This window comes from Odocoileus virginianus, chromosome 24 (genome assembly GCF_023699985.2).
Source record: "Odocoileus virginianus isolate 20LAN1187 ecotype Illinois chromosome 24, Ovbor_1.2, whole genome shotgun sequence".
Lineage (NCBI taxonomy): Eukaryota > Metazoa > Chordata > Mammalia > Artiodactyla > Cervidae > Odocoileus > Odocoileus virginianus.
Genome location: NC_069697.1, coordinates 5,749,069 through 5,763,042, shown reverse-complemented (window position 1 = coordinate 5,763,042; position 13,974 = coordinate 5,749,069). Strand labels below are relative to the sequence as shown.

Sequence of the window (13,974 nt, the reverse complement as noted above, 5' to 3'; positions counted from 1 at the left end):
TATGCCTCATAATGTAATGCAGTTTATAAATTTTCCATAAATTACAGTAGATTTAAAGGTATCCAATTAATAATGTCACTATAACTAACATTTCTAGTTGCATTCTTGAGTGAGAGAGAAAAGAATAAAGATGTAACTAGTATGTTATGAATTTCACAAACTCTGGCTACATTCTCGGGAGTGTGTTGTTTACCTGAAAGTTCTCCTTCACAACTGTTGACAGAAGTAAAGGTTGAGAACTAGTGATCTCAATGATATTCAAAGTCCTTAATGCTTATAGAATGTCCAATCCTCTCACTTCCAGTCCAGAACCAGGGAAGAACAAATGGTTCTCTAAAGGGTCAGAGACTGAGGCCCTTTTTAAGAGCCACAGGTCAGATCTCAAAAGCCTGGTATGTCATTTATCCCCTTTCAGAAAACAGCAACAAGTCTGGAGACCCAACAGCATCCCTCTTGTCATGCCCTGAAATAGTCATCGGCTGTGGACTCGTTTTTGTGATTTGGTTTCCCATCTCAGCATATGTGCGATTTTGTTTTCCCTCTATACTACTTTTGCTATGCTGTGTGCTTAGTCGCTCAGTCGTGTCCAACTCTTTGTGACGCCGTGGACTGTAGCCCGCCAGGCTCCTCTGTCCATGGGATTCTCCAGGCAAGGGTACTGGAGTGGGTTGCCATGCCCTCCTCCAGGGGATCTTCCCAGCCCAGGGATGGAACCCAGGTCTTCTGCATTGCAGGTGGATTCTTTACTGCCTGAGCCACCAGGGAAGCCCTTTTGCTATATCACCTTAAAAATTCCCCAAAAGACAGGATCCAATTTGGTTGGTAGGGCACTATCCCAACTGAAACTCCCCTGTGGTATGTTACAAACATTTGAGAGAAGTCTCTGATATGAAAGACAGGGACACAATAGACAGGCAGAGGAAAGAAAACCAGAGAGGCAATGCAGGGTGAAGAAAACCTTGGAAATATATGAATACATTCACAGAGATGGAGAAAAGAAAATATACAGATCCATGAAACAATAGGATGATATAAAAGGATATCGAGAAATCAAAAAAGAGTTCTTTAAAAAAATGAACAGTGGTAGTAGCGTTATAGTGAATCAGAGAACAGTGAAAATAGACTACTAAAAAATTCACTGGTTCCAGAAGGAAGCAGAAAAATGTGAACAGTGAACTGTGATTCAATAGGACAGAAAGGAAACCAAGAGTATAGTGGTAAACTTAAATTCAATCAGTTAGATAATTATATTGAATGAAAATAGTCTAAACACTCCAATTAAAAGGCATAGATTATCAATCTGGATGGGGGAAAGACACAACTATATGCTAATATATAAAAGACACTTTAAATATAAAAATAGTTGAAAGTAAAAGGATAAAAATGATGTGCCATGAAACCCTGCAAAGGAGCATGAAAGAATGTTTTGATATAATTGAAATGGCTCATGTATTAATTGAACATACATTGTCAAAATCTGGCAAACTGTATACTTAGTGTCCTACTTTCTACATAAATTATATGGTGGGAAAGAAGATGTTTAAAAATTTAAAGATGATTGTTGAAATTCAAAACACAAAATAAACCTTAAAATAAATATTACTTACTCCTCAGAAAGTAGAAAAATAACATTAGTGCATTAGTGTTCTAAAGTAGAAGACTGATAAGAAAATGAGAGCATTAATACAACAGATCCAATTTCATTGTAATAGGTATGTTCCATATGAGAATGTAGAAAGCAAAATTCAAAATTAACTTCAAAAAGTATCAGCAGAACTGAAAAACATGTTTCCAGATGAATGCCTAACAACAGATGAAAATAGACCCATATTAATGGTACATTCTCGAAAAATATCAGGACACTGGGTAGAGCAGATATAAAAAATCAATCAGAGAGAACAAGTTTTGCACACAAACCATCAAAAATAATGATGATATTTTGTTTTTTTCGTTAACAACAGTAGAAACTATGAGACAACAGAGCAACATCTTTAAATTGTAAGGAAAATTGATTTGCCATCTGAATTTGTATCCAGCAAAATATCAATCCAAACTGTTAATTAAGTGTGAAGGTGGAATAAATACATTTCAGAGTATGCAAGTCTCAAAAATTTGACCACCCATCCTTTCTTTCTCAGGAAGCTACTGAAGGATATGATCCACTAATATGAGAGAGGAAATGAAGAAAAAGACTCATAACTAAAGAAACAGATGCTTCAACACAAAAAAGAGATGAAGGAAATCCCAAGATGCAATCCTAGAAGAACAGCAGACTTTAAAAGACACTATCTAAATTTTAGTGGGTTAGAAGTCCCTGGGAAAGAAAGTCATCTCCAAAAGATGATATTGATAGAATATCCAATATATTAATAAGAAATTTAAACAACAGTATGAGAATTTGTGATAAGTACCTAAAAAGAATTACCATCAGCAAAAGAAAGGTACTTGTTAATTCTAGGAAGAATAAAATGTGCAAACAAAGAAAAATAATTACAGTATACCACATTACTCAAGTGTAGCGAACATTTATATAGTTACAGTTGTTTAAATGCTGCATATGGATCGCTTGAGATTTTTGAATACTATAAAGCTTTACTGAGAGAATGGAAGAGTGAGTGGATGGGAAGTGCATGTGTGTGGTTTGGGTGGACAGGGTGTCCATATGTAGAATAACCACAACAAAATATCCAACAACATGTGAAAGTGTTTGCCTCGTGGTAAGGAGGAATGTGAACATGGGGAAGCAGAATTGGAGGGGCGGATTTTTTCGTAACAAGCCTGTTCACTCTGTAAACAATGTGAGTGTAGTACTTTGACACAATAAATTAATTTTTAAAATACGAAAAAGCCTAAGGGATATTTTTAAACAAAGCCAGAAGAAATTGAGAGAGGAGCGGACGAACATAGGAATGGATATCACATGGCCTCTCTCTGAACCCCTCCTTAACTCATTTATCAAGTAGAGGTAACATAAAAATATGACCAGCAGCAGTGAAGGCATATCCCCTCATAACTAGTTATATTACTGGTGAGACTGACATTCTTTCCCCTAAACAGATCAGCGGCTTCACCAAAGAATGTTAAGCATGGAACATCTTAACACCATGAAATTAAAAACAAAGGAAGTGTATGGAAAGAAAAGTGAGATTGAGAGATTGCAAAGAGCAAATGAAATCAAATCTTCATTAGAAAGTAATTAAGACCAAGCCCCTGAATAATTCTGCAACTTCCCCAGAATGCTAATGGTAGGAATTGGGAGTGTTATTAGTTTCTTCATGAACCATTCCCACAGTATGGCACTATTTATCACTTCTGCCTTTTGTTTTCCTGAAAACACTTACATACTCTTTGACCATCCAAAATTATCAAAAACCAATCTACACTTTGTTTTACTAAGATTACCTGAGTCTCCGTTGGAGAAGTACGTAATCAAGGCTGACTGAGGCTTGCTGCTGTCTTATTTGTGCTTTGCCCTGCCCTTTGGAAGGCCAAATAACTGCTTAAATCATCTAGGCTGCCTCAGTTCTGGATGCCTGGAACTTTTCTTTCTGATTTGGCCTCTACCAGTAGACATATAGGCATGGACTTGGGAAAAATTAGGAATACCTGGTTAACTCTTTGAGCTCAAAAATGTGTCTACTATTGAACAGAATGGCTAAAAATCATTAGCCAGAGCCAAGAACATCTCATTCTCATTATAAGATAGTCTATTGACTTTCCCTTTTCTGAGACTCAAAAAAAAAAAAAAAAATTAGGCCTGGAAGGATAGAACAATGATAATTAATTTTATTCTGACTTTAAACTCAAAGAGTTTAATCAGAGAGGACCTGACATAAATTTCCTTTTATCGTGTACTCTCTCTATGCTAGCCATTATATTAGACCTTTTATAGACTGAGCCTGGCGGGCTACAGTCCATGGGATTGCAATCAGCCGGACATAACTGAATGACTAAGCACACATGCATAGTCCTCAGTATACCTCTTCAAGATATCTATTCTATCTGCAGTTTACTGGTGAGCACACCAGGGCTTTGACCATCGAGTCTTCTCTAGATCACCTGAGCAGCTTCAGCAGCATCATGACCAGTTGGAGTCCCATCTTCCCATCATTATTATCCACCACTGCCTTCTAGGGAGGGGTGTCCTTGCAACAGAAAATTATACCTAACCTATCGTTCTTCAAGGATTAAATAAATAAAATAACACAACTAATGAAGATGAAATTAAGAGATGCTTGCTCCTTGGAAGAAAAGCTATGACAAACCTAGACAGCATATTAAAAAGCAGAGACATTACTTTGTCAATAAAGGTCCCTATAGTCAAAGTTATGGTTTCTCCAGTAGTCATGTACGGATGTGAGTGTTGGACCATAAAGAAGGCTAAGCACTGAAGAATGATGCTTTTTAATTGTAGTGCTGAGAAGAGAGTCCCTTGGATAGCAGGATCAAACCATCTTAAAGGAAATCAACCCTGAATATTCATTGGAAGGACTGATGCTAAAGCTGAAGCTCCAATACTTTGGCCACCTGATGTGAAGAGCTGACTCATCGGAAAACATACTGATGCTGGGAAAGTTTGAGGGCAGGAGGAGAAGGGGACGACAGAGGATGAGATGGTTGGATGGCATCACCAACTCAAAGGACATGAGTTTGAGCAAACTCTGGGAGATGGTGAAGGACAGGAAAGACTAGCGTGCTGCAGTCCATGGGGTCACAAAGAGTCAGACATGAGTTTCAGACGAAACAACAAAAAAGCACTGAGACCAGTGCCCTAAACATAGTGAGCCCTTTATACAGACCAGCTGTTAATGTGATTCTGTCATTAGATATTTAAGATGCTAGTAACCCTCCCTTCTTCTTTTTATTTTCTCTTCTTTCCTGGCCAAAAGGAATTAGGAGACACAATATGTCTGTAAGTAGAAAGTGGCAGCTCCATGACTTAGGGTATTTATATAAATGCCCTTCCTCCTCCAGAAGATCTTCTCTACTGATCAGGGCACAGTTCCTGCAGGACACAGCCTGTTCTCTAAGTCACAATCTGGCTATTTAACAAGAGTTGGCACCCAGTATGAAACGTATTTTCCTTTGGTCAGACCAGGACTGAAGGACCCATACTGCTCCCTGTGACTTCCAAGACCAGCATCATAAATAAAGTGATGCTTGTTGAAACAATTTACTCTTGCTCATTCCCTTCTCTCACATACACAGACTGAGTGGTGATGAGCCCCAAACAGGGTTTGCATGGATTTCTAACACTCTTTGATTAGCAAGCTATGGCACTGTTTTACGTGGATGTAAGCACAGCAGGCATCCTACTTTGAGCAGATAGTAGGCTAGAGCTAACAACTGCTTTAATGCAACAATTCCCAGCAAGAGCCTCTTGCTTTACACCCTCAATCAATCACTGTTTCACGCACTTATCATACAATTTTTCCTATGTGCTCCCTTACATATCCCCATATAATCTAAACCTTCATGTAAACTCCTTCCCTTCATCCTTTCCCAACAAATACCACCCAGTTACAGATGAGTTCTCTCCCTCCTTTTTCTCCTCACATGCCTGGGTCTTTAGGTAAATCTCGACTGCTTTTCTGAGTCAATTCTTATCTCCCATCTCCAGGCTGTTGGTGGATGCACAGCTGCTGGGAAGCTGCTCATCTCCCCGTCTCGTCTTTAGTCCTCTCTCAGAGTTTCTTCCAACAATACGTGAGAAGGGAGTTCTCTGGTCTCTTCCTCAAGTGTCTGCCTGCAGGAATGATGAAAGGCGGCCCAAAATCTAGGACACATTCTATTAATCACCACTTGGCACAACTCTTTGCCTTAGTCCTGACAGCACACGAATGAGTACAGGCATAATTCTTCTGCTGTGACAGAGCAGACAATAGTGCCTCTCGTAAGCCCCACATGAGCGCACATTCAACCTTACACGAATCGATCCAATAAAGCACCTTACTTGCCTGCCACGTGTTAACCACCTTGGTAAACGCCAGAGATACAAAGGTGAATCAGAAGGAAACTGGACTAGAGGCGGAAGGAAGCCAATTAAAACAACATGACAGTTCAGGCAAGAGATGATAAGGTCCAGAGTGAACCCAAACGGTGCAAGTGAAACCAGGAAGCAGAGCCGGAGACATGAGATATAAGAAGGGTGTCTCATAAGGGTGCGTTTACAGTAAGTCCCCTACATACAAATGAGTTCTGTTCCAAGAGCACTTTCATAAGTCCAGTTTGTAAATCCAACAAAGTTAGGCTCTATATCCAACTAACACAATCAGCTATATAGTACTGCAGTGTAATGATACTTTTCACACAAATAACACAGAAAATACAAACAAATGCACAGAAGACCTTTTTAACCTTATAGTACAGTTCCCTGAAAAGTACAGTAGTATGCTGTATGTTGTACCTTGAAAAGTACATTATTACAACAACTGGCATAGAGGGGCATGTTTGTATCTTTGAAAATTTACAACTTGAAAGTTTGCATACAGGGGACTTACTATATTGCGTGTGAGGAACAAGGGGAAAAGCAATGGAAGCCTAGAATGACTCCAAGTTTTATGATGAGACTGAGCTAACAATATTGTCACTCCTGGGTCAGAGGGCCAGGAGAAACCGGTTTGGAGGGAAGTAATGAGTCCAGTTTTGGAAACTGAGATATCTGTGGGATCTGGGATCTCAAGGTATCAATAGCTGTGAAGTATTTAGACTAGAGCTAGAAATATAAGTTTGTGAGGTTGAATACTCACCTCAAACTAGAATCTCATGCTTGATATCCTCAAAAGGAATCAGACATTTTTTTTTTAATTTTTTTTAAGACAATTATTTAAGACCTTTATTAACAGGTGCTTGCAGTTTGTTGACTTTTTTTTTGAAAAAATCAAGCTGTAAACTTTTATTACAAATTAAAAATGAGGTTCTTAAAAATCTCAACTTGACCAGATATGAAACAATTTAAAAACCTTTAAAAGTGTATTGAAAAAAACAGGCTTTTTTTTTTAAAAACACGTTTGTCATTACCAAAAAGAGACGTCTTTAGGTAAAAATAATAAAAACCCCATGCTGCATAGATAATGCAGATAGTTCTAGTTATCTGGTCAAAGAATATTTAATAAGAATTGCTTGCAAGAACACAATTATCTTCACTTCAAGATACTCTACAACATTTCTTTAGGAACATGAACCATATTGCTTTGGCTTCATGTTGTCACAGAATTCCTTTAACTCAACTGAATCTTGTTCTGATGACATTGTCTGATGAAACAGAAGGCGTTTAGAAGATATAGACCCTGGGAACTCATGAACACATCTTCTGTAGTGACTTTAAGGATCTGACCCTTATCTCTTGGAGGCTTCCTCACCCCATTATGAGAGAAATGCTTGTTCCTTCCAGTAGCAGCAATGGTTGCATTTCTAAACAGCTGGTTTGTGTTTCTTGCATTGTGCAACCATGATGAGACTTCACTCTCATCTGTTTTCATTGGTTCAATAGCTTTGAACCAAATTTGAGACTTAGAACATATTTAGCCTCACCCCTGGGTAATGTTTTCTCCCTTACTTTTCTTCACTCCTTTTGCCTCATACTTATTTTGTGCTACTCAGCTGGATTTCTTTTTTATATCCTTATTAGCAGTTTTAAAAACCATTCCTGAGACAAGATGTATTATTTAGAAAGTAATTATTCATTCATTCATGATCCTTTAGAGTTCACGGATCCTCAGCTTATAGATGAAAGTCATGGAAGAGGATGAGATGTCTTGAGCACATGCACAAAAAAGAAGAAAATGGATCATTCACATTTCAGAGTGGACAATGGGAGGAACTGTTAAAGAGACTGGAGAGAATTCATGAGATGATCCTGAGAGAACTGTGGCATGGAAGCCAAGGAAGGAAAATAGACTGTGGGTCAAATGCTGCAGACAGATCAACGAAAATCAAGTCTACAAAGAGCCCATTAGATTTGGTGATCAGGTGACAATGAACAGAAATAGAAATTTTATTTATCTGGAGATTTCATTTCTTTGCCTAATTCCCAGAGAATGCATCAAGGCAGAAAATAAAGATAATTCTTGTGAGGCATCTGGCTCAGAAGGGAACAGGAATATTAAGAGACAGGTTAATTTGTGATCAAGGATGAAGTTGTATTTCATTAATGTATTGAAGAGATTTGGGCATGTTAAAACTACAAGGAAGAACTAATTGAAAGAGTAGAACAAAAGCACAGGAAAGAGCAATAAGAAGCAGTGGATCAAGTTTTGGGTGATTAAAGGTCACCGGCAAAGACTGAGTAAAGGATTTCAGAGGTGGTGCTGACTGGGTCCAGCTAGTAGCCATGTGGGTAGCTGGACCATGTGAAGGTCAAGGTGCTTTAAAACTGAAGTACTGAATTCATCATCCGTGTAGATGGTAAAGTGACCCAGGATCATGGCTTGACTTGGATTACTGTGATCCAGATGGCAAAGCGGAAGTGAAAGTGAAGTTGCTCAGTCGTGTCCGACTCTTTGTGACCCTGTGGACTTAGCCTACCAGGCTCTCTGTCCATGGGATTTTCCAGGCAAGAATACTGGAGTGGGTTGCCATTTCCTTCTCCAGGGGATCTTCCCAACCCAGGGATTGAACCCAGGTCTCCCGCATTGTAGGCAGGCGCTTTACCGTCTAAGCCACCAGATGCCAAAACTCTCAACAAATGAGGAAGAGAGACCTCAATTGGATAACAGCCAGAACAAGGTTAGATGGTGATATGGTCAGAAGGCAGAGTTCAAAACAGAAGGAGGTTTTGATTAAAGACAGAAGAGAGGTAGTTTGCCAGAAGTGATGGCAATTTGGGGGATAGTCCAGTGCTGCCTCAGAGCCTATGAGATATGCCTGTGACAGGAGGCAACATTTTGCACTATATCTATGTGAGATGTCTGCAGTGAGGAGGGACCCACCTGGAGGAAAGCTGAACTTCAGTTAGGGCAAGGAGGTGAGGGGTTAACTGCCACTCTGCTGTGTACTTGGAGGAAAGTTAGAGATGGGGGTTAGAAGGGAAAGTTCATTTCCATCCATCTCCCACTTCTTTGGAAAAGTAGAGATGACCACAACACACACAAGTCTCCAAATGAATACCTACAGTTTAGAGATGTCAAGTCAGGAAAGCAGATCTGAAATATTGATGAAATGGAAACTTTCTCCCAACACACAAATGGCAGCCACTGCCACAGCTTTTACTGTGACATGACCCATGCTAGGAAGCTTCTATTTATTTGGAAGAGGAAAGAGACAGAGGGGGACCACATCACCAGTGAGTGTCTAATTTGTCAGAGTGGGGGAGGAGGAAGCAATGATTTTAAGGCATTAGTAAAAGAACAGTCCTGATTAGAGACACAGGGAACCCAATTCTTTCCCTTTAGAACTCATGGGAGTGAACTGGGTGAGGAGATCTACTATCACTCAGGGAAAAGAAAACCTGGGCTTGTTCCTGTCTTTTCACAAATCAAAGGAATCAAATATACATGCTTGTCTTGCTCATAAATTTTGTTTTAAAAAACAGTTTGATTCATATTGCACTGTTAAAATAGCTACTTGTTACTAGCTATGGTCACTTTGATGTACTAATAATTCTCAGTAGTGTTTTTAAGTGAAATATAGAAGTTCATAGATGGTTCACATGAGAATCAAACCTAGGCATTTGGGCAAGGAGTGAGAGAATGCAAGTGATCAGATTTTTCTGTGAAGATCATTCTGTATTGTATTCTATCACACTTACATCTTAAAGAGTTTTAACTCCGAGCTTTGAATATGGCACAGGTTAGGTAGCAGCCAGATTTATACAATAAAGCCTAATATCTCTAAATTAAAAAATCAGTAGCTATTTGCCAACTAAATTTCCAATCTGCTACATCAAATTTTTGCATAAAAACTATATCCTCAGGTGGAGAGGGAGGTGGGGGGGGGAGGATCGGGAATACATGTAACTCCATGGCTGATTCATGTCAATGTATGACAAAACCCACTGAAATGTTGTGAAGTAATTAGCCTCCAACTAATAAAAATAAATAAAAAAAACTATACCCTCTAGAATTCTACATTTTTATAGCTCTCTTCTTCATAATAGTGTATATTCAGTACAGTATCAAGTTCACCCTTTTTGCTTTAACTTTTTACATTTAAGTTAATTTCTAAATGAATAATTTTCTATAAAGCTTAAAAAAGGACTGTTGCAATGGTTATTTCCACCATATTAAATGTACATTATAAAACAATTATGATATTAAAAAATATCACTGTTTTCTTTTCACCAAAACACCCACTTCCAATTTAGAATCTGGAACAGTCAAATTGCTCTAATATTGCTACCTTATACATTTTATTTGCAGTCATTATGTTTTCCCCATCATCATCTAATTTTTTGAAACCATAAGCATTTATTGAATACATAATTCAAAGTAAAAGCAATAATTTAAAACAGACTTGCTTAAAACAAATATTCCTGAAAAATTAAAAGCAAAAGCTCATTGATATTTTCTGCTACCAAAGGGCAGCACTACGAAACAGAAACCTGAACCATATATGAACACAGTTCACAAAAGAAATGAGGCTTAACATTCTTTATTGTGTTAAATACACTTTTTCTGATCTCTCGCCTGCCCAATCACTCTCTTTCACATCACTACCATCCCACCCACCACTTTAGCTCAGGTTCCTTTTAGATTGGCAGTAAAATCTGACAGTATATACTTGTATAGTTTATTGCATTGGTATCATATTAAAAATAAGAATAATACATCAAAATACCATCCACACTCCAAGAATACCTTAGAAATTCTTCCTCTTTTTTCTAATACTTTTATGGGGTTTTTTATAATTAAATATTTAATCTATACTATTTAATTTAGAATGAATGTGAGCTAGAGTTCCAATTATCTTTCTTCTTTCCCTCCTTGCTCTCTTTCCAAATGTCAGTCAATTACTCCAACACCATGCATTAAATAATATACTCTTTTTCCCTGTTGATTTTAATAGCACTTTTGCCTTATATTAAATCCTAGCATTAATAATGGTTTATACTTTTACAGTGCTTACAACATGCCAGTCATTGTTTTAAATACTTTATGTATAATATCACTACAATAACTCTATGCAGTATGAACTACTTTATCCCCTTTTATAGATGAGAAATTTGAAAGACAGAGGATTTAAGAATTTGCCCAAGGTCACATGCTATACTGCTCTCATCTGTTATATACACCTAATCCTGCACTCTGCTGTGGCCCATTATCAACCCCTTAGCAGGCAGCATACTTTTTTCCAGTTTCTTTCTTTTTTTTTTTTGATTGATAAAAGTTAAACTTTAATTCCTGCTACTTTTATCATTATTTAATTGGAGGATAATTGCATTACAATATTGTTGTGGTCTCTGCCATACATCAACGTGAATCAATCATAACCATATGTATACCCTTTCTTGAGCCTCCCTTCCCACTCCCATTCCACACCCTACATCATCACAGAGTGTTGGGCTGGGCTGCGTTATACAGCAGCTTCTGCTAGTTATCTATTTTACCCATGATGGTGTATATACGTCCACAGTGCTTTCTCAATCTGTCCTCCCCTCTCCTTCCCCCACTGTATCCACCAGTCCACTCTCTATGTCTGCACCTTCATTTGCTCTCTGTTAACTGGTTCACCAGCACTCTTTTCCTAGATTCCATATATATGTGTTAACATACGATACTTGTTTTTCTTTTTCTGACTCACTTCACTCTGTATGACAGGCTCTAGGTTCATCCACCTCACAACTGACTCAAATCCTTTCCTTTTTATGCCTGAGTAATATTCCACTGCAGGCTGGTATGCTGCAGTCCACGGGGTTGCAAAGAGTTGGACACAATTAAGTGACTGAACAACAACAATATTCCATTGGGTATTATCATACTTTTAATTACTGTAACTACATATATTTTAATGTCTCCTGGGGAACCTGTCCCTCATTGTTCTTTTAATGCTTTCTTGCTATTTTCAATCTTTAATGTAAATTTCACCATTAACTTGACAAACTAAAAAAATGTATTTTGAGTAGAATTGTATGAAATTTATAATTTTGGGAAAACTAATGTCTTTATAACACTGAGTCATCCCATTCAGGAACATGCCAAGATTCTTCATTTATCTGGATCTTCTTTTACAATGTGTTCTTCAATATAATGTTGTGGTTTTCTTCAAAAAAAGTTTCATACATTTCTTGCTAAATTTATACATGGGTGTTATATTTTTCCTTGGTTTTTCCACTAATTTCCCATCACTCACAGGTTAAAAGCTCAATCAGAAAGTTCTTGATTTTTTATATGTTTCCCACACCATACTGAACTCTCATAGTCACTTGTAAAAGATTTTCAGTTGATTTAATTGAATTTTGAGGCATTTAATTATATCTTCTGAAGTGAAAAATAATTATGCTTGCTTAGTGCTTCTTTGTCTTCCCATTTTATTGCTATGATTAAAACCTTTAGAACAGTATTAAATAGCTGTTAAAGCAGAAAGTATTAATTGTACCCCAGTATCTACGCTCTTCTTCATCCACAGGAAACCCTAGTTTTTAGAACAGCACAAGCCTCCTCAGAATAAAGGCTACAGTTTTCTGCATCCTTCACACCAAAATGAAGCCATGTGACCACCACCTGGCCAGTATCAGCAGATGTGGCAACTTCCATGAATATTTTTTAGAAACAGCAGGTCTCCTTTCTTCTTTACCCATTGTCCTTTTTTCCATCATTCTGCCTTAAATACAGACATGATACCTGGAACTTGAGTTGTCATCTTAAAATATGAGAATGAAGACCACACCTGATGGGATTTTTTGTTTCCACACTTGGTATCCTCAGGTACCAGGAGTGATAGAATGAATATGGGTACCTGAAGAGGACACTTGACCACCCTTAACTGTCTTTCTCCAGTTTTCTCAAACAGAAGGAGAGAAACAAAACCTAGGAGAGAATAAGATGGTGGAGGAGTAGGTGGACGTGGAGTACATCCTTCTCCATGGATACATAAGGGCTACACCTTTGGACACAGAAGTGCATTCAGAACACCAGCTGAGAGCAGACAGGAGGACCTGATTAGTGGAAAAGAATACATAGAACCACGCAAAACTCGGTAGGACAAAGGAACTAGGGGGGAAAACAGGAGTGTTAGTAGGACTGAACCTGCCCTCAGTGGGTGGGGGAACTGAAGCGGGGGTCCGATCCCCACATCGGGGCAATTGTCTGAGTCAGAGGAGGAACACTGAGAGTGTTCACTGAGAGGAACACTCTCACTGAGGCTGAGAGTGAAACAGCTGATCAGTCGCAGCCGAAATGGAATGAGAATCAGACAGTCCTTGCCGCAGCCATACATACCCCATACATACCATGTCCGACCTGCGTCGGACAGGGACGCAGGTCCCCTGGAAGGCGCAGTGGCTGGGAGCTGGAGTTTAGGGATTGTGGAGCAATCCCAGGGTGAGGGCGGCTGTTGACTGTGGAGAGACGGATCCAGGGGATGTGAGGGAGAAGACTGTGGTGGGAAATGCCTGTGGAGGAAAGCCGGGCAGCCACGGAAGCAAGGCGATACTGCTGAGTCACGCGTAGGGGGTGGAGCCCTCACCATAGCCTCTCTTACCCCACACGCCAGCATCCGCAGCAGAACAATAGAGAGGCTGGCCCATCAAATGCCTGACGCACTGAACTGCAGAGTAGGACCCCACCGAGGTGCCCCTTCAAGTGCCTGATGCACTGAGCTACGGAGTAGGACCCCAGCCAGTGTGCTCTTTTAAGTGCCTGACAGGCCGATCTACAGAGTAGGACCCCAGCCAGGGGGCCCCCCTCTAGGTGCCTGAGCCGCCAAACGATAGAGAAGGACCCCCGGCAAGGGAGCCCTCTAAGTGCCTGAATGAGCAGAGCTACTGAGAAAGACTGGCCAAAGAGGCCTTCTGATCGCCAGCTACAAGAGGCCCCA

The 13,974-nt window shown here is 39.2% G+C and overlaps 1 long non-coding RNA gene across 1 annotated transcript in view; it reads right to left on the bottom strand.

Moving 5' to 3' along the window:
• The window catches only part of LOC139030903 (uncharacterized), a 76,885-nt gene extending 63,202 nt beyond the window's left edge, over positions 1-13,683 (bottom strand). Inside the window, exon 1 of the long non-coding RNA XR_011483343.1 lies at positions 13,388-13,683. This is a non-coding gene — a long non-coding RNA (uncharacterized lncRNA). The remainder of the gene's footprint in view (positions 1-13,387) is intronic.
• Between the last annotated feature and the right edge of the window lie 291 nt (positions 13,684-13,974).